Genomic DNA, 25,031 nt, shown 5'->3' with positions numbered 1-25,031 from the left:
TTTAGAATATGGCGTGCACAGCATTAAGTATTAAAACGTGTTTATGTTGCTGCTATGTGCTTCAAAAAGCACTGTACTATTGTAACTAGAAATAAGACTCTGGTCTCTAACCCATCTGTCTATTTAAGACATTGCTCCACACAGTACTGCTCGTACAGGGGGCACAGCTGCTTGGCATTTCCTAGGTGTAATAACTCCTTAAGGTCTCTCAGGCATGATACCTGAGTTTAAACAATTACTGTGTTGCCCTGTAAATGAAAGTGGGCATTGATAAAATGGGAAACTGCCTGGTTTCATTCTCATTAAAATCTGCTTCTTGACACTTTTGAGCTTGTCTTTAGAGAACATGGATGAAGTCCTGTGTTACAATTACATCCCCATGCAAAGCCCCTCAGCAGGTGCAAAATTATATTCACAGTGCAATGCCCAGGACTTCCTGCCTGACCAGCTTTACCTCCTTGTTCAGATGTATTTTTATCTTATTTTGGACTCATTTAGTAGAGTTTTAATGCTTTGTTTAAAGGAAGAAAGTTAAAATTAACACCTCAAGGAGTCAGGTTATTTTCATGAAAAATGTCCTTTTTCTATTTCACAGCTGGAAAACTGTCTCTTTTTAATATAATATCCTTCCTTTTAGAGTTTTGTTTGGCTTTTTTCCAGCCACATTTTTTTCAGTTTCATTTTCCCTGCAGGTGATTTTTCTATTTAAAAGATTTCTGGAGGTTTATTTTATAAGTGTAAATGTTCTTTCCTCCCCCTCACTGCACAATTACTCATGACACTGAGATGAATTCATGGGTAGAAGGGAGAGTTTGTTTTCTCAAACTCCAGAGTCTTCCAAGCTATACTTTTTTGTCTTGTCACAAATGCATGGATACCCCAGACTTGCCCAGAGCTTGTGTGAGCACAGGGTTTGGCTCCCAGGCGGCATGTAAGTCTGTGGTAGGTTCTAGAATTGCACTGAGATGTTGAACTACTACATTTCATACCTAAATACAGCATTTCAGCACCACTGTGATCCTCAACCCCTTTGTCTAACTGCTGTATTTTATCACAGGTGCATCAAGTCCCTCGATCTTTTGTATCAGCTCCGTTGAGGAAGTTCCTTATTTTTCTTTTAAACATTCTCAAGGGCACCCCAGCTTTTCAAAGGGCTTCTAAATGAAGAAACTGGGAGGCAGACAACTCCTCCCCAAAACCAGAGTCAGACCCTTACATGTGATCTGTGTGAACTGAGGTCTGTGTTCCTCCCCTGCCCAACATGCTGCTTGTATTGCTGACTGCAGTCACCAGCCACGCACCACCAGGAGCTTGGTGCCTCTACTTGTGCTGAGCACTTGCCCAGCTCAGTGTTGGTGTTCACAGCAATGGGGCCTTAGCATTGGGGCTGTCACTGGCCACACAGTTGGTCCCTAAAAATGAAGGTGAATAATGAGAAATTCTGCTCCTATCCCAAGTCTGATCTCTGTTTTAAAGAATACAGACACTCATGTTTAGTGCAGTTAGTCAGCTATGACAGCCTGGAGTCAGGTAGAAAGTTCTCCTTGGCAGATTTTTGAATTTTTACGTCTTACTTTGACTGCCTTGCTGTTGAAACTGTCAGAGGTAAGTAACTGAAGTACATAGCTCATTTTTAGTATGGCCATCCCTCTAAGAATCCTGAAATATATAAGTTGTTGTGGGAACTGCTTTTCTTGACCTATAGGAATAAAAAATACTCTTGTTTGGAATTAATGCTTCACTGCATCCCAGTTTCACTAGGAGATGCTGAATTTTGAAGTGGTTTGCCTTTTGTCACAGATCAGTAGTTTTAAAGTCAGGAAGTGACACCAGAATCTATTCACTTAGCATTCCTTTATTGAAAACAGGTTTGGTTTTTGGTAGTACCTCACAAGAGACACATCTTTTTCATTTAAAAGGTTACCTACATGACGTCACTTCTGTGTGCAAGACTGAGAGGCTGAGAACCTCCACTGGCTACTTAAGGCATCCCATTAATTTTTATTACTTGTACATTGTCACTAGGACTGTAGTTTCAATCTCCTCATCTCTTTAAATAACTTTATCCTCTTGGATATTTCCTGAATTGTATTTCTTGCAATGACTGCAAATCTAAGCTGTTCTGTCTGAACTTCCTCTTGTTAACAGTGTTGTGAATTAGGAATGATTTGTTTGCTAACAGAAATGAGAGGCAAATCAGCTCTTTTGTTTAGTCTGGAAAATGTAAAAGCACACTTTGTTCATATCACTCCTCCCAGTTTGTTCCTTGATTGAACTACTCAGGCAGAAAATCAGGGAGATGGATATCAGTAATAGGTGGACAACTCTTCTTTTTCCATGTGATCTTCTTAACATGATCCTTCCTGCATAAGAACAGGTAAATAGTTTGCCCTGCAGGAGGATGTATTTTATTTTTGTGAGAGATATAATTCCAGCTTTTCTTCATTTTGATTTTGATTTTGACATCAGAGTGCCAGAGTGTGTACAGCCACAATGATCTTTAGATGGTTTATTATTAGACTCATAGTATAGTTTTACAAGGGAGGCAAGCCTTCAGGAGTATAAACCTTTCTTAGACCTGAGGAAATGCAATCGTATCTCAAAGTCTGTCTCTCCTCTTAGGACTAAAAAAGGACTTGTGATCCCCCAGAACTGTCTGCTTTTCATGGTAATAGATGTCAATACAAGATATTATACCTAATCTATAAACCTTGTCTCAAATATTAGTCCTATTACTGAAGGCAGGGTTCCAAGCAACTTCTTTCTACTAGTCCCCAAAATTCATTTGCTAAGTAAATGGACCTAGGCAGTACTGAGTGGATGTAATGACACGTGAAGGAGGTTTTTGAAATGCAGCCTACTGTGGTCACTGCCAGCATTAGCAAAAGTGATCCCTTTGTGCAGACATGCCCAGCCAGGGGGGCTTCACTGTGGGCAGCAGCACAGCTTATCACAGCCCAGCTGGTTTTGCTGCAAGTCATCACAAAACCAAAACCCTTGAGGAATAATAAGGACAGCTTTCCCATTCATTTTCATTAGCTGCAAATATAAGATCTAGGAAGGGAAATGAAGGTAACTTGTCTACCATGTTCTGTTTCTTCCAGCACTAGGCCCCCACCATGGTACTTCTCTTGTTGCTTAGTGCAAGTGTCTGTAGTGGTAAACACTTGTTTGTGATGTGAGCTCTGAGGCCTTTTGGGGACAAACTTTAGTTAGAGCCAGCTGAAGGAATTGGCCTGGAGAATCTTGTGAAATTATTAGAAGTTCTGCTGGCTGATGCTGAATGGCACTTGAAGCATGACCTGAACATGGTAAGGACATGTAAAGGATCCCTTCTGAAGGCTGTGTAACCTTCAATTGACACCCTCCTGCTCAAAAATTCCAGAAATGGCAAAACCTTCTACTCTGACTGTAAGCCCCAGAGTTTCATAGTTTTGCAAATATAAACGTGTTGAAGCTTAATTCTTTGAATTCATTGAAACTAATAGAAAACCCTTTGAGGAAATTTAGTATAGGGAGAGATTAGGCCTTCTGTTTTAAATAATGAGTAGGTTGAGTATAGAAGGAGATTGAGAACATTTATTTCTTTGTGAGGAAGCCCTTAATAGAATTACTGAATAAATTCCACATGGAACACATACACAGCTCTCCTCATCAATTTCAATCCAAAAAGGGAACTATTATATTAGAAGGAAAGGGCAGTATCCCACATAGCATTAAAACTGTTGCCAAAAGGTGTATAAATAACATGTTGCTTGTCTTGACTAAATAGTTTTATTGTTCCATGAGGAAGCAAAACCAAAGCATTATGACATTAATGCCACATACTGGTTTACTGACAGATTTTTCAATATTAAACAGCATATTATGGAGCCAAAACTTGACACGCTTAATTGTATACTTAAGAGTCAGACTAACTCACAGTTTGTTCCTTCTGGGATGGTGGCAGTTTGGAATTAAAGATCTCAATAGATTCATTGTAGTGGTTCTTTATTTTATAATTATCTCCACAATGTTTATGCATGGTCATTTCTATAGTTTTCTAGTTGAAAGAACCCTGTGATTTGGGAAGAAATTGGCCATCTTCAGAAAGAATACCACTGTGCCCTGTTTCTTGTTTCAGGCACAGTCCAGGATCTTTCAAGCCAGATAATGTCACTTAATGAAACAAGCGAGACTCTATGCCTCCAGGCACCAAAAGACCTCCAGCTGCCCAGCTTGTTGTTTTTTCCCAGCTGCTAATGACAGGACTCAAGAAATTCTTGTTCACTTCCAACAGGGATTTAGTCATTGGATGAAGCAAATTCACAGCTCAGTTCACCTTGCCAAAATACCATTTTTGAGCTGGGGTAAGTTTCATCATGTAGCAAGAATAGATTTGGTGACATTTGATTTGGGATGATAGCTTACTTTTCAGAAGCAAGTCTGATTCACACTGTCAGGTAAATTGCGAAGTCAGTTGGACAGTTGTAGATAGAAGATCACTACTTCCATAGCAATTAAAGAAGTTACATGGTTATGTATTTGCTCTAAGATGGTCCCTTATGCTCACTGCTAATGCATACTAATTATGACAGAGAAGCCATAATTGGGTGTGAAGAGGCAGAAATTTGTGAGGTAGAGAAGAATTGCTAAGAGATTTAGTGTTTGGCGCCAAGCGTTTGAAAGTGCTGGTTTGGATTTTGAAGTCCACAATCCTCAGCTTGCAGCCAGTACTCCTGTCCAGTTCACTAGGAGCCATCAGCACAGAGCATATTTGGACAGTCTGCCTGCCAGTCCTGGCTGGTTCAGTTGTCAGGTACAAGGCTCCAAAGCTCGTGAAGCTTGACACACATGGTGCATGCCCAATGGTTGGAAATTGGAGAGCACAAATAAGAAGAGGGTGTAAAAGCAGAATGAAAAGTTCCAGAGCTATCCCTTGTGCCTGACTGTAGAACATCGTGCTCTCAAAATTTAGGTATTTCTACAGCAGCTTTTAAAATTAAAGAAGCTTATATCTTATTGTTGCTTTCAGTTATTGTAAAAGACAGCTGTTCATTTGTATAAATTATTCTGTAAAGTGACCTCAAGCCTGGCTTTAAAGATGCAGTACAAATGTGATTTACCCTTAAGCTGTCTGTGTTGATCTGCTAAGAAAGGGAAATGGGCCTGTGGCAGGACCACCTCAGCAAGGCAGATGTGTTTGTGCCTACCTATACACAACACCCAGTAACAGCTGTTCTACTGGAGGAGCATCCTAGAATCAGATGTAGAGAGGAATTTTGAACAGGAATGTGGTTTAACTAACAAAGTTAACTTCTGGTACTAGTCACATCAGCTGATCTGGTTGAAATAGATAGCAGTTCAGGTATTGCTCCTTCTCCTCAGGTGAAGTGTGCCTGTGATGATGAATGTGTGTTATGCTGGATTTTACTAAATAACTGTCCCTGTCTTTTTTTCTAGTACCTTTATTTTCCTAATAGTTACTAAAAGTTATTTGGTCTGCTCATTTTGTGAGAGCTTAAATTTGCTGACCATGTTCCTGCAGTAAGATTAGACATTTTATCTCTTCAGCTACTGATTTTAAGAGTCCTGTAGCACAGCCACAATGAAGATCAGAATCCTGTTGTGGTAAGTACTATACGAAGTAAAATTTGAAACTGTCTTCCCAAGAGAGTTAGAATGAAATCTAGGTGTATATACATACACCTACATATGCACCTACACCTCTCATATATCCGCACATGTACCTGGAGGTATACGAAATGATTAAGCAAGAGGGTGGAGTAATCATGTCAGTTGTGTTGGCCATAAATATGATATTTCAAGAGTTTGGGTAGCTGTAAATCATCATCAAGCTAATCAAGGCCAGGTTACATTTGATTTGTGAACTTTGTTGCAGTGTTGCAAAAGGATGTGAAAGAAAGAAGACAGTCATTTTATCCTGGCACGGATTTCTTCCCTTGTGTAAGAAAAGGCTTATAAGAAAGTTGGTCACTTGCCATTATCAGCCAGATGAAGACATCTGCAGGTTTTGCTGTCTGATTCCAGCATGGGCCATTTATAGGAAGGTCTTAGCAAATAGTAATGATACAGTTTGGTATTGTCCATTAGTCCCACTGTGTCTGCAGAGCACATGACTACAAGAATAGTTGCTTTTTATTCCTGTCACTTGCAACCATTACTAATGACACCAGTGAAACTGGAAGCTCTTACTTAGAATCCAAGCCTTCACTATAGCAAAGGTATGGATTCGTGGCACCAGAGATGTGGCCAAAGTCAACTGGGAAGTGCTACTGCCAGTACTTGACTAACCACAAAAGCCACTAGAGAGCTGATACGCTGCCATGCGTGCATTGTGCAGAGCACAGTAGGTTGGGAAGCCCTTTCTTTGGTGGGTTGAGTGAATTACCTGGTTAATATGAGGGAAGTTCACAGAGTACTCAGCACAGAACTGCTCCCCTGCCCACTGTGGACAGTTGTTTAGATGGAGCTTGATGCACAAGTGAGAGACTTGGAGGGGGAGGAAGAAGGTCTCTGCAACCAGTTGTTCAAGTAAGACAATTTTCATATTGTACTATGAGCTACATAACCACAATGACCTTTATGTAATTTGCACCTTTATAACTTTTATAGTCATTGTAATAGCAATAGACTTTTCCACTGGTGCTTAATGGGTTTGTTTACAAGCAAACAGCATGAAATGAGAATCAGGAGGTATTCTGCTGCCAATTTGGGGGTGGGGATTATAATTATTGGACAAATACTAGACATTGCTCTTTATGGGACAAGAAAGGCACGTATGTGGTCAGTGAGGTATCTGCTGAGACCAGGAGTAGTACTGATTTTTACAAATGGTTTCTGTGATCTTCTCACGGATTCCTCTCCACATCAGTCCAGGTGGCACACCCTGTGCATCCCAAGGGAAGGTGAGTGAATGAACATGTAGCCCTGGAGTAAAAGTTCCTTGAGTCATTTAACACGTGCTTCTGCTGAGAAGGCTGTGAGGCACAAAGTCTATATGCCTCTCAGGTTTTGTGTCATTCTCTTCCCCCGGGTGTTTTCAGCTGAGCCTGTACATGAACAAAGATACATTTAGAAGTAGCTGGAGAATGGTTTGCAGATGCAAACTACAGCATGTATGTTGTATTTTTATAAGCTCCAAGCTGGGCGGCCACATGGTTATTTGGTTAGAATGGAGTCTGAGAACTGAGCTGATTTTATTTCTGTCTCTTCCACTGAATTGCTCTGTGATTGTTAGTGGCTCATTGAGGCAGAAATCCAACTGTAATTAAAATCAGAGTCAGACTTTTCATAGATGGTAACTGGAATTAGGTAGACCCTTAAATATCTGAGTTTTGTGTTCCCTGTCCACAAATAAGGTATAGTGATACAATACAGTGAGTTTTGATGCTTGTGGCATGCTTTAAAGTCACAAATCATGACAAGAGAAGTAAAAATTGTTATTTATAGTTGGTTGGGGTTTTTCCTAGGGAGCAAGTAGACTTCACCAAGCCCAATGGGCCTGGCATGCAAGTTTAAGTCAAGAAAATGGTGAATAGAAAACTTCTGTTTAATTGGACTCTGGTGAAGGTTTGGTGTGGTCAATTGTGACAAGAACACAATTGTATATCATATATATATATATTAAATATCAGCAATTTCACAGGATCCTTTCTACAAACTGCTGATGCCTTTGATAAACAGTTTTCTCCTCCAGATTTCTTTCTTTCCTTGTCGAAGTTCCTATCAGATTTGAAATGTTCTATGTTGACACTTAAATGATGTGATGGAATTCTAGAATGCACTCCTGGAATGGCTGGTGATGGCCTTCCTTGAATGTAGAGATAGTTGTAATGCATCAGTGATTTTCAACTTTGGTACAAGAAAATGCAGGGTTTGGAATTACTTGGAAAGGATGAGAAAAGGACATTAATAAAAGCAATCATTTTTAAAATTTTCCTCTGTGATGATCTACCTAGAATGATCTAAACCTAGAAAATGCTTACAGATCTAGAAACTGTAAAAAATGTAAAGCAACTAGAAGAAGTAAAAAAACCCTCTTAGGAGTTGCTTTCAGACCTGCATTTCCTTGAGTGACTCAGAGACCATCATGGAAGAATCAAAGTTGAAACTTTCATAACATTATATTTTATAGCTTCCATTCAAAAATATGACCCAATATTTTGACATTTGAAATAGCTTATCAAGACAAAGAAGCTGACAGACTGTTTTTAAAATACTTTCTGGATGATCTCAGCAATAATCTCTGATTATTTCTGAGCTTCTGCTGTTCATGTTGAGTAAGTGAAGCTTAGGTTTTATTGCATGGGCAAATTATGAAAATGCCACGGATTGCCTGATAAGAAGGTAGTGCCTTTGATCACTAGCTGTACTTATAAACACATTACCATTGTCATTTGAATAACAAATTATCTCTAAGACAACACCAGGGTAATCTGATTGACCTTTTACAACTGTGTGCTTTTATTGAAAAACAGTAACTCCATCTTCACTAGAATCACTTTCAGCTCTGCTTGGGGCCAAGTACTGAGCCAAGTAGTTGCATGGGATGGAAGAAGGCATGTAGCAGTTTTCTTTACTTGAAGGTAAATAGCATTGGTCAATACAGCCTGTAAGGAGGAATTGGAAATCCCTGCTAGACGAATGCTAAGTTAAGGATACCTACATTTGTGAGTCTGTTACATAGTTCAGCTGGAACTATGCTATATTGTTTCACGTGTCTAGCTGAAACTTGCTTCTATCAGTGATGGTCCAGCTGCTCTTTAGCGTGGTGTGATGGAAAGAATCAGGAGACTTCAGCCCAGCACATCGCCCTGTCCTTAGCTCTAAATGCCTTTGCCACCTCTCTGATGGACAGGAGTAGCTCTGATCTATTTACGCACAAGATCTTCACAGAATTCTGCAAAATGAAAAGTTCTGTGCATCCCTTATAGTTTCTGCATATGAGCACATCACCTCAGATTCAGGGTCTGACAGGTTTTCCAATAGTAAAAACTTTTGAAAGGCTCCTGCATCAAGACTGGTATAAGACCTTGTGTAAATTGAAGAACAGAGAAAATCTTGCAGAGATCCATTTGAAAGTGTTTACATTATGCATTTCTGTTTCCTCTCTCTAGTGTGAGATGAGAGCCTAACTTAGAAAAAAAATTGTGTGCAGAGTACCAAGAGAAAGTGAAACTCTCTAAAGTGCTTGAACCCCATTGTTGATGACAGGTAATGTGGATTTTGCCTTCAAGAAGCAAAACTTACCATCCCTCTACAGAGGCTAGAACATGTTAGTTGCTGATACCCTCAAGAGTAGGCTTTACTTTGGTGTTAACTAGGGCATTCCATATAGCATAGATGTAAAATGGCCTCAAATCCAGAGAGCAGTCTTGCAGGGAACACTTTCTGACATGCAGGCTGCCTGGGACTGGCATTAACTCTGTCCCAGCCAGACCCAGTACAGCAGTGGTTACAGATGAGCTCTGAGCTATATGTAAAGAGGGCTCTGAGTTTGCATGTTCTTTGCTGGTTTGGATAAAGATGCCAGTTCTGCCAGTCAGGACATGTGCAATGTGCTCACTCTGTAGCAAACTTAAATTGCAAGGTTATTAAGTCCTTTTCAGCCTCAGGTAGCTACAGACCATTTAATTACGAGGTTAGTGATCTACAGTAGCAGAGAGTTTGGGGACCTTATGAGGTAAAACAGTATCTGATTATGCAGTAGATAATGGTTTATTGTCTGAAGACTTCTGCTTCAGAATATGGACTACATGGTGATATAGTCTGGACCTTCCTACTTAATAATTTAGCAGACTGCAAGTTCTGCAGACTACAAGTTTTGTTACCACTAAATTCTGCTGTTCAGAGTTCTCAGCTGCCTGACAAATTGACAGCACAAAAAATTAAAACCAAGGTAATGACCATGAATTTACAGTTAAGTGATGACATTTTCAAAGGGTTATTTTTCCCATTTAGATACAAAGGAATTAGCCAGGTTTGCTCAAGTAGTTGTCTTGGCCACTTTGGTCCTTTGAAGATCTGACAACATATGGAAGAGTGGCAGCCTCTAGGTACCAGCTACTGTGCTCTTTTTCTGGCTGTGAGAGCAGAAGCAGAGCCCTACTATAGAGTGTGAATCAACTTCAACCCTTGAAATTGTATAGATGTAGAATAAGTCCTTGATTACATCCATGCTTCAAAGACACCAAGATAAACAAATGACTCATGAAGTGACTGCCTGTTATTTTTGCTGGGATATTTGGGGAAGGGATCAAATGAAGTTGATGTTTAGTCTCAAAAGAAAGTTTCTTTATAATGGTGCTAAAAAATAGCTGTTTTATGAAGCTTGGAAGACCCTGGAAGATGTTTCTTCTCAAAGGAATGTCTTTTAAGCATCTTCAGTGGATGCAGTTGGTAAATCCTCTGTTTTAAATTGGCACCAGCAATGTTTTGTAGGCCAGCAGAATCAAATTCCTCCCTGTCAAATCTGCCTTGATTTCACGTTCAAGACTGAATCATGGTTGGGGTTGAGGCAATATTTCAATGGAGTTATATTGTAGATGAATTTACTTTTTCAAAGAAATTAAGATAAAGGTTAAGTAGCATGAGGCTAGAAGTAGAGGGGTTTTTTTGTTTGGGTTCTTGTTTATGAATAAGAAATAGTCTATTAATTGTTTCTGGTCCAGTCTGGAGTAAATTTTTTTTATCTGGTAGGCAACAACAACACCTCTGCTCAATGGCATTTCTTCTCAGGATTTGGGCCATGGTAGCTGTGGTGGGCGACAGAGCTAAGGAAATTCTGCTGTTGAGGAATCCATTCAGTGCCAGTAGGTGGGGTGAGGCAGCTGCAGTGGAGCTCCAGGCTGAGCTCTGGGGGTAAGAGCCCCAGGCAAGAGGCTGTGAACTGCTGACCCTTTGCTTAGCAAAGGGCCCAGGGACCTGTGGCCCAGCCAGGTGAGGGACACTCAGAGACATGGCAGGGGACAAGCACCCTCAGACTTCGCCTCGATTAGTCTGTGAGGGTATAAAAGCCCAGTGGTTCCTTTGTCCTTCCTCTGAGGCACCAGATTGAGCTGTTATTTTGTTATTTAGTTATTGCACCAAGATGCTTTAGAGCCAGTAAGGAAATGTGGTCTGACTGTGGCCTGGGGGGTGGTAGCAGCTGTGAAGGAACCCTCGGTCCCAGTTCAGGTGGTGCAAGTGTGAATGCCAAGTGCCTCCTGGATGACACAGGGAAGTTTCCTAACACTGCTTAGACGGTTCTACCTGCAGGTGCTGCTGTGCTGTTCAGAGTCCAATGAACCAAAGGGGAGCTATAGCCATCCTATTATCTTTAACTGGTATAAAGTAATATTGTCCTTGTGTTATTGAATTTTCAGCATCCAAATGTTGATGGAAATTTTGCAATCAGATATGCTTTCTCCAGGGTTCTTGCAGATGCTTCTAATTAAAGTAACTGTGCGCGAACAACTTCGTCTCAATTCAGTAGCAATTCTCCTGGTGCTCAGGAGTGTAAGAGTTTAGGCTTTACTTGTTCAAACCCATATTTTTTTATTCCAGTAATGTTAACACAAACCCTGTAGCAGGTCTAGCAACGGGGACAGAGCACAAATAACAAACGCTTGTGTTTTTAAAGAGACTTACATATCCAACTAAGGAAAAACAATCAATGACGATTTAGATGCTTCTGACTGAACAAGATGTCTTTAAATTAAGTCTCACATTTCATATGAGACTTGAAAACAAGAACACTCTGACTTCCTAATTTAGCCTCTAAAGAGCAAAGAAAGAATTTTGAGTTGTTTGGCCAGGTGACATATCCTTCCACCAGGGTTCTTCAGCAGGGGAGCATTTTTCCTTTGGGCATCTGTCACAGTGAACAAACTGCCTTTAGGAGAGCAGAAAGACTGGGGAGAAAAGTAAAATACTCAATTGGTGACCCTGTAATTAAGCAGCAGTTGGTGATAATTTTCGGATTTTTTTCTTGGTTCAAAGAACTCACTAGTTTTAGAACAAATTGCTGGTGCAAGGCATGGAGCACAGTCATACAGCTGGAGGTACTGAGAGTAGAATTGGGGCAGCTGGTGTTAGACCAGCATCATCTGTGTCACTGTTAACCATAATCAGATCTAATTGCACATAATCACTGAAAAGACAGTCTCATTCCTCTTTCTTCCTATCCACACTGCTCCAAATTCTTGCTTGCATAAATTGTAGGGACTGCTCAGCCCCAGTTGATTTAATTCAGCATACTGATCAGATGGATCAAGAAGGGTCAGAATTTGGCATAGGGCTAGACATTCCCATGACAAAGACTGAAATGATAGTCTGCTTACATCCTGATGTAATAAGACCTGCTTCTCAGTGCAAGTAATTCCAGGATGGCAACAAACTGTGTTGTTGATCTTTGCTTATTTTGTTGAGGGCAGGAGTGGTGTTATCTGCCTATTTAGAAAGACCTGAATAAATCATATGTATCAGTATTAGGAATTAAAAGCCTCTTGGACCTGCTACTTACCTGAGCCACAAAAGGTGGGCTGCTGAATTGCTCTCATAATTATCAAAAAGTTAGATCTTGTATGGAAATAAGAGCCAGAGTGATTAAGAATTGATTTGCAAAGCAAGCAAAGATTACAAGCTTGTTTGTTTTCTCACACCTGCTCTCCACTTCAGCAGCACAATAAAGCAAGGCATAGTTAATGCACTTTTCCCCTAACTGGATAATGCACTCAGGGGAATATGATCAACTGAGGCTTTGGAGATCACACCACCATTTGCCCAATTATACCTAATGACAACACATTGTTCCAGCAAAATGAGTGTATTCTTTGGTAGGTTACATTTCCTTTCAGCCTTTTACCTATTGATCCAGTAGTATCTCATGTAGAACAAACTTCTTTGTCGGGAAGTCATGCTTATGAGACCAGAAAAATCTTTCATGTTAGATTTTTAACACCTGACCAAGCCAGTGAGAAGAAAAGCTTCTTATATGAAGAACGACAAATTTTTGTGATTTTTGTAAAACAAAGCAATAAACCAAATGTCTGTATGGTTTGGGCTATACAGATAATTCATGTTCTGTGTTCTTTATTTCTTGATGTACTTTCTGCTTTGATTTCATAAAGCATCTTCAACTATGTCTGCATTATATAGCACTTAGAATATATGATTACTTTAATCTTGTACTCCAAGTAGGTATATACTCACTTCATTACAGAAAATGAGGTGTTTGCTCAGCAAAGCTGCAGCGTCATGAAGCTCAAGACATATTTAGTTCTTTTTTTCTTTCTTCTTTTTTCTTTTTTTTTTTTTTGTGGAAGTGGAAGGGCTTGAAGAAAGCTGGTAAAATGATGTATCCCTGACTAAAACATTTTTGTGTCTGCTGTGAGCATTCATGACTATAATACAGGCTGATGAGTAAGAGCAGGGTTGGATTCTGATTGCTCTCACACATTGTCTCTCTAGTTATTTTCTTAATAGTTGTAAACTGCCACAAAAGAAATAGTTTTTTCAAATGCAGAACTATATCATGCTAGCTCACTACTCTCATTCAGCACTTTCTAGTTGGATTACTGCTGTGGTCTCCAGACCCTTGCCTAAATGAAAAAAAGCATCCTTGCCCTTTTCAAAAGTAATCCTGATTTTTGCCCAGCCCTAACTTCAGTGTAGTTCCATGGCCAAGGGAATAGTTTCAGTATTGGCCAGCACACTACTTCTGTTTTCACTAAGTCCCCCCCAGAACTTGCTGAGGAATATGAGCATTCCTTTGTCACTCAGAGGTTGCCCCTCTTGTCCCTTGTTCCATCTCTCCCCCTGGGATAGTTGGAGCTGGTTCTATTGACTTGAGTGATTTTATTAGATCTCTTCAGTTAGATGAACTTAAAGGCTGAACATCACACCCAGCCAGATAAGATATAAGATATTTCTCAGAGCCTGTACTGGTATAATGGAGATCAGCATCTGTCCTGCTGGGACATATGGCTACTCAGAATGAGCTCTGGTAGGAACGGATTTTGGAGGAGTGAGTAGCAGTTCCGTCTGTGCCAAATGTGTGCCAATTCCTAACTACTTCCCCTGAAGCAGCCCTGCACATGTGCAGCTTGATCAGCCCTTGAATCTGCTCTGCAGTGTAGGCTGGCATGGGCCAATGTCTTGCAAGCCCTGCTCAAGGTCTTGTAGGAGCTCATTGGAGCTCAAAGTAGATCAGTATCAAGCAGCAGTCCCCTTCAGTCAGAATCCCTCTTTGCTACTTATATACTGAGCTGAGAGAAAAAAAAAATTAAATCGAAGAAGAGTTACTTTATTTAATGATAATAAATTTCCCTCAGCACAAATAGAAATTACAGATTTTCTTGCTGCTTTTGGCTTGTATCTGTGTTTGCATCTTCTCACTTATTTCATACAGGGATGAAACATCAAAAGGTCTGATAAATTTCTCAGGATGTCCCTTTCAATAGGTCATCTTACGCTACTCAATTTAGTCTTTAAAATTTTTGACCTCATCATTATTGATGCACTTCCAGCATTTCTCCTGAAGTGCTCCCTGTATGCTGGCCTCCTTCTTGTAAGAACTTCCAGTTTTGTTCTCACAAAGGTTCTTACCAGTAAATTGAGCTGGGGTAGTATACATGGGCTTTGTACTTCCCTTGTGAAGCCTGAAAGTGCTGAGTCTGAGTCTGAGAAATTCAACTGAGTGCACTGCTCACTGCTTGAATCCATTTTGTCTCCTCCACAACCTTCATTTTCTGTATGTGTCCTCAGAAAGACGGCAAACCTGGCAGCTTTTACTTACAGGAAAACATGAAAACATGTTTTTTCTCTCCCAGTGTGTGAGAACTGGGAGTTTAGCATTCAATGTCACAAGGAAAGAAACTCATTTTGCCACCAAATCATTCCTCCCAAGCTGTCTATCTGAGTATTGATCCTTTGTTCTTAAGTAAACCCTGCAGTTAATCATAATTATTCTGAGACATCTCATTCCAGTTTCTGGATCAATAATGTCTTTGATGGCCTCCTGCAGTGTTTTCCTGTTACACCTCGGGACTTCTCTGTCACCTACTATTCTTCAAGATCTCAGTGCAATAACCTGCTGCAGCGGTGAGAATGCTGTCAGCCCCTTCCCACTCAGGGCTCAGCCAGGAGGACATGATACAAGGCTTCGGATGAGAGTTTTTGTAATCAATGTCCATGTGAACTCCACAGTTTCCCTCACACTGAGGCTGGGATATTTTCCCCCCCATGTCACAGTAGTCAGGCCTAATGCCTATAGGATGATTGTCATGAACCTGCCTTTGAGCAGAAATACGGATAAATATCCAAGTTCCCCTTTTCATCCAGAGGCTCACAGTAAACCTGTCAGGGAGCAGTGAGTCCAGGGGCTCACTGAGGAATGGAGGACCAGGAGGTGAGCTGTTGGAAGCAGCGCCGGACGAGGAGCCCGGATCCCCGGCGGGGGGAGCAAGAAACAGAAATCCAAACCAATATGGTTGATAAATGAACTCCGTTTATTAGCAGTCCAAAGGCACTTATATAGTATACCAGCTTGTTAGCTCCTAAGTGGCTTAAAGCTTATCAAGACACATTTCTATTTCTACATAATTGGACTACATTGGCAAGTTTCCACAGTCTTGTTATGATCAAAAGAATTTTGTGCTCACCCCCCTTGGTTCACTCCCGGATATCACACCTGCAAGTTCTTTACTCCCTGTATTTTCTCAGGCCGAAACAGTTTACTTTCACACAACGACTTTCCCACGGAAAATGTCTCTCACACACACAAGCCCAAAAACCTCTAGCCCAATTGCTTGCACAGTTCTTTTATTGATCCCAATAATTCTATTCCCCAACAGTGAGCAGCCACAAGGCAAGCAGGGCAGGAGCCTTCCAGTGTGGCACCTAAGGGCACACCTGTGTGCAGGGCACAGGGCAGGGCTGAGGATGGAAGCCAGGGTAAACCAGAGCATCAGGGCAGTTTGTGGTGGCAAGGTCCAGCCGGAACATCAGTCCACAGGTCAGGGTCAGGTCTAGTGACAGTAACCAGGGTTACATGGTCAAGTGATTGCCAGGCAGGCCCGTAGAGTCAAGACAGGTGATCTGGGCTTGGTAGACCTGGCCACAGCCTCTAGGCCTCTCCTGTTGGTCCTGCTCAGGTGCTGAGGGAGGCCTGGCCTTTGGAGGCCTCCACCATGACAGCTGTGCTGTGGTGTTCAGCTCCTGGCTCTCCATACTTTAGTGAGTAGCCAGCCCTTGCCGTGCCCTTTTTTTACCCTTTCTCTCCTTCTCCCAGTGTAAAACATGCAGCTTAGGGATGGGAAGAAATCTGAACAGTCAGACAATTTTATAGATGGAGTTGCAAAACAGAATAAATGCTCTGTCCCCTGCTTACCCAGAGTTAGACATGTGCTAATCTTAAATAATTTCTGAATCTTTCTGATAGACAAGGCCAGGTTTTGTTATACAGAAGCCTTGGTCATTCAACAATTGCCAGACAAGGGTGTGGGTTTTCTGTGGGGCTTCTTAAGTTTCTCAGGGATGTGGTTTCTTCTTTTTATACTACTTTGATGATACAAATCCCATCTTGTTCAGATGTGGTTATAGAGAAACCAACTGTATTTGCTATAAATTTCTGTAAGATCTAGTATAACTGTATTCTTATGAAAACTTGTAAGTGCTGATGCCTCCCACAAACTTCAATGGTTTTAGCCCACTTACACACCTGGAGAGTAAGAAATACTTGTATTTGCCTTAGAACTGTAAACACATAAGTCTGTAATGGTATTGGAGTAAAAAGCTTTGTATAAAATATAACTAAAATTTTTAAATGGATCTTGCCCTGTACTCTCTTAGTCCTCTTCACCTGAAAGCAAGGGTGCATTCTTAGATCATAGCTGGGAACCTTCAAGGCCACAATAAGATTTTGTTCAGAGGCAAGGATGTCAGATGGGAATTTGTTCTCTTACTGTATTATAAGGGAACAGTCTTCCTATGCTTGTAAAGTACCTCTAATGAACACAGAGTAAAAATTTTAAGGTATGTTTTAAAATAATTGCAAGTGAATTGTGAATTTCTAGTATATTACTTACCTGCAAGTCAAGAACTGAGCTTGGTCTAACATGTTCCCACACTTTGTTCTTATGAGGAGATTTTACTCCAAGCTTAATTCGACACTGGTTAATGAATTGGAGTATGTGAAAGGTAGTTTTAGGTTAATGCACTGGGATTGAACTACATAATATTGCATAGCCTTTTTGCAGCAGTCTGAATAGAAAATGGGTAAGGGTTCTAAAATGTGGTGCATCCCTAGATGCTGTAAACTGACCAAGATTCAAAGTGGGATTTAAAATCTGTAGAATGTAATTTAATCCTGGATTTAAATATCCCAAATTCAGATGTTGCCATCCAGATCTGAAGTCAATGACCTGAATTCATCATAAAGTCCAGCATCAGTTGTTCACCTCGGGCTATCCCTCGGTTGTGCACTTCAGGGCACACAGTGCATAATGCAGTTCTTCAGCCAGTCTTACTCCCTTGTTCTCTCTCATATACACAGTTAAAATGGAAGACAGAGAAGAAGTGGAAAACAAGGACATCCTGCATTCTTGCATTTCTTTTCTTCCCAGCCTGATTTGTGCTTCTAGGCAGACTGTGAATATTCAGCTCACACAGTATGGCCAAAGCTGAGCTTACCCCTAGCAGTCTGCTGAAAATGGAGAGAACATGCTCAGTACAAGTCTGTCCTTCACAGTCTGTTCCCTGAACCAGCTCATGTGGCCTGAATAACTCAAAAGCCTGCAGTTTCCACATTTCAGCTGTATCCCAGCATTTTAGTGGATAAAAAGTTCTTAGGTATTCCAACTGCAGTTCGCAAAGAACTTTGTAAAGAAAAAGTTATGCAGAAATGTATTTGTGAATTTATAATAGTCACGTTATTGATTTCTAACTGACCTGAATATATGTTTCCCAAATCCTTCTTAGCACTAAATTGGTTTGAATAAAACCCCACTTATACTACACCACCACCACCCCCATCTTTGTCTGTAATTCAGTGTTACAAGCTTAGCTCCTTGTATAACCTCTACGTGGACATGAAGTATGAGGCAGGACAGACATGTAGATGGCAAGAGCAGCTGCTGACAGGAGCGTGCAAACAGGCAGTGAAGCTCTTGTGGTCCCTCCAAGGATGAACACAGTCACTCTTGAGTGATGTAGTGCTGTTGGGTGTTGCTGTTGTACCAAGAACGACACAGTCCAGGATCGGGATCAAAGGCCAGAAGTGGCTATATTTAATTATATAAATCAGCTTATATAGCTCTGTTCACAAGAGTGGCATAACACCGTTGGGTGCTTGACCATCTGCCTCTCAGAGTGATTGGCTGAACGGCATAACACCCATTTCCAAAATATTTTTCCCAGTGTGGAAAACAGAGACACAAACAGCTTGCACCTGCAATATAGTTTACAAAACCTCAAACTGTTTTCCCAGCTAGTTAGCGTGAGAAAGGAGACTTTCCACAGGTGGCTGTAAAAAATAGGAAAATCTCTGCCAGCTCTTTTAGCATCTACAGTTGGGTACTTTTACAGGGGTTCAGACTAATGAGTGGTGTGTTAACATTTAGTCAGTTGTCACTGGTCACAATGTAGACAAGTACTGCATTAGAGGGACAGTATGAACTCCCAGGAACAGCAGCAGGAGCAGTGCCTGCCCACTCCTTTCCATGGTAGAGGGACACCACTTGGCTACCCAGTCTGAGACACATGTTATGATTTATTTGAGCTGCATATCCAGCCCACATAGAACCCTGAAACCTCTGCTATGATGCAGTTGTGCTGTGTGCCTACCCCACTTGTCCAACAGTGACCTGCTACCAAAGGTTTCAGTAGTTCCCCACTTCCTCAGTTCAGGCATTCTTCCCATTTTGTACAACAGAAGGATTAAACCATTTCTTTCTTTATTCTCAGACAGGTGATCAACAAAGTTTGAGTTTTGAGGTTTTCTACAGAAAATAATACTTGTGTTGAGTTAAACTGCAGGTTACAGGTTAGTAGTATACAGTAAGGGCCAGTATGAAAGTCTGGTCCGGACACTGGATGTGAAGCAGGTGCCCTGTCCCTGGAGCTATCGGTGTGTGCGGTCTGCTCGTGTGTGCGTGTGTGTTTCCGTAACACCCGCTGCCGGTGCCGCCCAGCCGCAGCTCGGTCCCAGCTCAGTCCCAGCCCCAGTCCCAGCCCAGTCCCCGCCCCGGTCCCGGTCCCAGCCCGGTCTCAGCTCAGTCCCAGCCCCGGTCCCGGTCCCAGCCCGGTCTCAGCTCAGTCCCGGTCCCGGTCCCGGTCTCAGCTCAGTCCCAGCCCCGGTCCCAGCCCGGTCTCAGCTCAGCCCCGGTCCCGGTCCCAGCCCGGTCTCAGCTCAGTCCCGGTCCTGGTCCCGGTCCCAGCCCGGTCCCAGCTCAGTCCCAGCCCCGGTCCCGGTCCCAGCCCGGTCTCAGCTCAGTCCCGGTCCCGGTCCCAGCCCGGTCCCAGCTCAGTCCCAGCCCCGGTCCCGGTCCCAGCCCGGTCCCAGGTCGGCTCGCCTGGCCGGGGCGCTGCTGCCCCCTGCCGTACGGAGCTGCAATGGCGGGGGCGTGTGCGGGGTGCGGGGCTCCGCCGGGAGTGGCCCCCGTTGCCCACCCCTGCCCTGTGTTCAGTCACGCAGCCGACACGTGTGTGACACGTCTGCCCTCGGGTCTGACTGCTGGGCACCCCCTGGGGTTACGCAGTGCGAGGTGTGGGTGCCCGTAGGCAGCGTGGTGTGGCCACTCACTCTGTGGGTGCCGATCGGCAGCTGTGGGGTGCACGGGCTGCTAAGGTGGGACCCAATGAGCCCAGATGCTGTGAGGTGCCGACAGCGCTGGGTCAAAGAAGGAGATCACATACAGTCGGTTTACGCTCACACTCCGTGCAGCAGCTGTGCCTTGCCAAGGCGGAAAGCTGTCCAGGGTTTCGTTCCAGTGCTCTGCACAGCACTGGGAATCCACAGCAATCCACAGAACAAGGACACGTGCTGGTGTACACAGAGAAGTTGTGCAGATCCGCTGTGGGGCCCAGGTATTCCTTGCTGATGTTGAGCATTATGCTGGCCTGGACCCATGCCTTCTGAGCCTCAGGTGCCCTATACCTGGACACTTGAGAAAGGTGTTTTTAATACAGCACCTCCATCTGCAGTGAGGGTTGATCATATCTACCTAGCTCAAGAGCAATGATATGAGGCTGACTTTCTTGGACATGCCACATGAAAAAGATTAAATTTTTATTACTATTTGCATTAATTGCTTTTCTTTATTAACTTCTTTGGTGTTGGAGCAGTTACAAGAGACAGCATTTTGCAAATGGAAGTGTATTTTTCATTATATTATTGCATTACACCATTATCTAGAGAGTAAAGTCTTCAAGCTATAAGTCTTCAAGAATCCTTCAAGTTATAATGAGCTGTAATTTCATTGAAGGCTCCCTAGGATTTCTGGACCACGAGAGCAAAGCTACAGCAATTTAGTCACAGGAGCCAGAAAATCAAATGGCAGCCCCTTTAATACTCAGCTGGAAATATGCTATTGCTCTGAGATACCTTAGGCTCAGTGTCTGCTGTGATGGAACTGGATTATTTTACCTTTTAAGGACATTTCAAGCCATAGGAACTATTCAGAGCCAACCGTGGCATGACTGTCCTTTTCTGCTCCTTTGACACAGAGGTCAGAGCCAAGGGTGTTTGGCAGTGGGAGGTGGGGTTTCCCTGCTCTTTGGAAGGCTGTGCTCTCCCTTGTGAGCCCTGAGGAACGAAAGTGACAAAGTGCCTAGAGAAAATGTTTGTTGTAGCTGAAGGTATCTGCTGCCTTCAGGGCCTTTGGAAACCAGGTGCTGGATGGCAGTTTGTAGGAAGTCTGCTCACAGTACTGTGAAAGGACCTCATTGCTCTGCACTGAACACTGAACATGTTGCAGCTCTCCTCTCAGCCTAGTGCTGGAGCTGGGCACATTCACTCTTGTTGTGGTGTGCGGCTGACCAGTGTCACTGATGGGTGTGGGATGCAGTGCTCAGCTCAGTTGGAAACACAGAAACGTGTTGGTACCTGGAACTTGGTTTGAACTCTGCTGAAAGTGACAGAGTAGCTGCTCCCTAGTACAGAGACGTGGATAGATGCTCTATCTGCCTGTCAGCATTAGAACAATCTCTGACCTGGGGTTTTGTGTGTTGTTTGTAAATGTACCTGGAGAATTCAAAAACAAAGCACTGTTACTATTTCTTGGACTTCTGGATATAGCCTGAATGGATTCTCATTGAAGCACTTTAGTTCCTGCTGATTCTTGGCCTTAAACTCATTCTAGCCTTTTGTGGTTTTGGAAGTTTAAATAAAAATTACTCCATTGTGTTGGTCCTGGAGGGAAGGGGAGCCCAAGAAGGTTGGTTAATATTCAAGGATCACCTCCTCAGGGTCAAGAGTATTCCATCCCAATGAATACGAAGTCAAGTAAAAATGCCAGGAGAACTGTGTGGATGAACAAAGAGCTCCTAGAGAGGTTGGAATCAAGGACAGGTAACCTGGGAGGAATACAGAAATATTATCTGCGTATCCAGGGATGCAGTTAGGACAGCTAAAGCTCAAATAGAATTGAATCTGGAGAGGGATGTCAAAGACAACAAGAAGGGCTCCTGTAAGTATATAGGAGACCAAAGGAAGTATTTCCAGATTTGCCTGATTAACAGGTGTCATTTTGACTCAAAAGCACTGACATCACATGTGTATTTGTGAAAATCTTACTCCTTACCCCTGTGCTGCTCTCTATACCTCCCAGATGATGGCCTATTTTCAGCAAAGCCCTGCAAGTTGACTCCTTTTTCCCCTTCCTCCTTTTTTTAATGGTGAGCTTTGCCGTTCAGCACGCATTATTCCTGCCATGAGAGCAAAAGCAATGTTGTTCTGCCTGCTACATTTTGGTCAGACTATGCCAGTGAGGGCTAAAAGATAGGCCAAAGCAGCTGTCATTGTTCTCAATGTTCTTAAGCAGGTGTAATGTTCTGCTTTATTTCTTATTTTCAAAGAACAGATAGTTCCTTCCTGCTCTTGGGCTATTGCTGATGTGACGAGAATTTGTCAGAGAGTGCTAACTTACTTAGCCTGAACACCTTTAAAATTATTCTCCTGTCTTTCAGAATGCATTACCTCATTGCTTATCTGCTGTGGCACTGATGCATAACAAGCATGTGAAATGAGAGGGTGACAGAGTGAGAGAACATCTTCCAGAACTTTAGATCTAAGTACAAAAGGATGGCAAAGTGTTCATGCTTCAGCAGAGGATTACAGGAAATTTTGTTTTTCTACAATCAAATTTCCTGGAACCACAGAATGGTTTGGGTTGGAAGGGACCTGAAAGATCATCCAGTCCCAGCTCCTGCCCTGGGCAGGGACATCTTTCACTAGACCACATTGCTCCAACCCCAGTCCACCCTGGCTTTGAACACTTCCAGGGACGGGAACCTGGAACCTGTGCCAGTGGCTCATCATCCTCTCAGTAAGAAATTGCTTTAACTAGAAAAAAAATGAATCTTCCCCAGACAAAATTCCATATTAGTCACCTCTGTGTTAGCAGGATAGCCCTTCAGGGGATGGATTCAAGCACGGAGATTTTGGACTGCATAGCACCCAAGGAAGTGTGACCAGCATTTACATCCAGTCCTATTGTCTGCTGACTACATACGAGAAGAGAAGCTCTGGCACCTGGCCTGTGAGCACCACTGCCAGGAGGAAGATGCTGGAAGCTTGGGTGCACCTGCACAAGGCTGAGGCAGCTGGAGGGCAGCTGTCTTACATCTCCCAGCACCCACAGGGCCTGTGACACCAGGTTCTGCTCTGGGCCCTGCTCCAGCTTGTCTGTCGGGCCACTGGAGGCAGCAAGGACAGATGGTAGCAGACTAAGTGGGGCATGCACTGCTGAGCTTACCCATACTGAAGGAATGTGGTCTAAGCTTAGAGATGCTGGGGAGAGTCCCTCTATAAATCTGGGAGTTAAACAACTTGAAAACTTCATTGTCTCACACCGAAGCCAAAGGGTTCACTTCAAGTGGTGCCAAACAGGCTTATGCTCACCTTACACAAAACTGCCTGGCATCCAAACACTGTAAAGTAACACTATGTAAAACATCAAAAGTCTTTGTGACCCATAACAAATCCTTTTTTCTCCTCCTCTTTGCCGAGAATCATTCTGAACCCTATCCCCAGACATCTGTTGGTACATGCTAATGTAATTATTCCCTCCCTGCGAGAGCACCACGGAAGTGAATTGTATCCCATGGATGTTGGGAGACATCTGAAACGTAGCCATGTCTTCTGACACTATGCAAGAAGGATAAAACTCCCATGTGAATGTAAAGTGAACCACATGTTGGGAGCACACAAAGCAAACTTGTAGTTGTTGCTATAAGGGACATGATGTTGAATTAAAAGGTACTTCCTTTTCCAGGTCAGATCAGGACAGATACTTCACCATTCTAACCAGCACTGCCCACTTGCACTTGTGTTTCTCTCTAACAAACTCCCAGGGTGGCTCCTGTCTTTTATTCACCATTCCTGGCAGTATTGCCAATGCCTGCTGGTGCTTCTGGAATGGAACCCTGGAAGTCTGTTGGAGTTAGTTTGACTGCAGGTCAAAGAACTAAGCTTTAATCTGAATCTAATTTATTAGTCCATTACATTGAATTCAGCTGGTTATTGCATGTCCATCTTCAGTCTGCTACGTGCTTCCTTCCCAGCAACTCCCTATTGAAAGAGCATAGAGTATACAAGGCCAGAACCAAAAAAACCCCAAAGCCAACATCTGGATGCACATATTTACTAGGCTGGGGACTCTCATCTTCCTGAAGGGTCTGGCTCACAACCCACAGGTGGCATCATAAGAACTCACCAGTGTAAGTAATATTTTGAGGAAGGCAGAGAAAGGTAAAGGCCACAAGCTGTGGGTTTTTTCCCCACAGGAATCAAAATCAATTTATAGAAGCACACAGAGCTCCTCTCCAGGTTCATTCTATGTGAGCAGTTATTTGCTCTGGTGCTTCAGCCCAGCTTTTATCATCCTGTGTTCTGTTGAGACCGCCCCAGTCTTCTGTGAAGACTTTCTTCTATGAGTAAGTATTACAAGCTGTGCTGAGTGCCACACATTTCAAGAAATAACTGCTGTGCTTGATTGGCACTGGCGCAAGCCACTGTGTTGGACAAAGACCGGTGAGGCCCAAAATGTTTTCTCCTCTGTGAGGAGTGAACTGATTTTAAGTTGGCATATGATCACATCAAACTCCACAGCTCTGTTACAGTGATAGCAGAAATCTCTGTAGAAGGTATTGGCTCCTGTCCATAGGTACATGTGGGTCTCTAGATTTAGACTGTGCATGCACGAAACATTGTGCTGTCTGGCCTTCAGAGCTACTGAGCTCCTTTGGCTCCAGTTGGTCTAGAAAAACAGGGAAGATGCTACAAAGCTGTGATACAAAAGCTATTCCCTGAATATCTATTTGTAGCTTTGCAATGTTCCCCTCCTTGAATGAGCGTATATAAAATACTTTTTGAAAATTACTTACACAAATATGTAGAAATATATTGCAGAAAGTCCAATTAGAAAGTATATAATTGAGCCAAATATCACCACCAGTACCTGCAGAGAGAGGTAATTGTACTCTAATTACTTTCTTGGCTACCTGTTCATCACTTCTGTGTGTTGTCTAGAAACAGACTTCCTGTCAACTTTTGAATGTGATATTCTAAATCATGTTGTAGTTATTAGACATACGTGTGTAAAGCCAAATTTAATGCTAACTGGAGATCTAACACTAACAATCTGTTAATTATTTGGATTTTTTATTAATAAATAAGAAAAAATTGAATTAATAAATCTCAATGTAGAAGTCACCCTGTGCATTGTTTGTTTATGCTCTGTAGGGAATTTGGGCTGGGTGGGTTCCCTCACTGTTTTCGGTCTGCTACATGTTCAGTTCCCATGTGCTGACGCAAGATCCCAGTGCTTCGT

At 42.6% G+C, this 25,031-nt stretch overlaps 1 long non-coding RNA gene across 1 annotated transcript in view; it reads left to right on the top strand.

The window, feature by feature from the left end:
- Positions 1–24,913, top strand: part of LOC138117843 (uncharacterized) — a 35,644-nt gene extending 10,731 nt beyond the window's left edge. Inside the window, exon 2 of the long non-coding RNA XR_011154886.1 lies at positions 22,168–24,913. This is a non-coding gene — a long non-coding RNA (uncharacterized lncRNA). The remainder of the gene's footprint in view (positions 1–22,167) is intronic.
- The last annotated feature ends 118 nt before the right edge of the window (positions 24,914–25,031 follow it).

This window comes from Aphelocoma coerulescens, chromosome 12 (assembly GCF_041296385.1).
Source record: "Aphelocoma coerulescens isolate FSJ_1873_10779 chromosome 12, UR_Acoe_1.0, whole genome shotgun sequence".
Taxonomy (NCBI): Eukaryota; Metazoa; Chordata; class Aves; order Passeriformes; family Corvidae; genus Aphelocoma; species Aphelocoma coerulescens.
The sequence above is the reverse complement of the archived record's forward strand: the minus strand, read 5'-3'. Positions and strand labels throughout refer to the sequence as shown.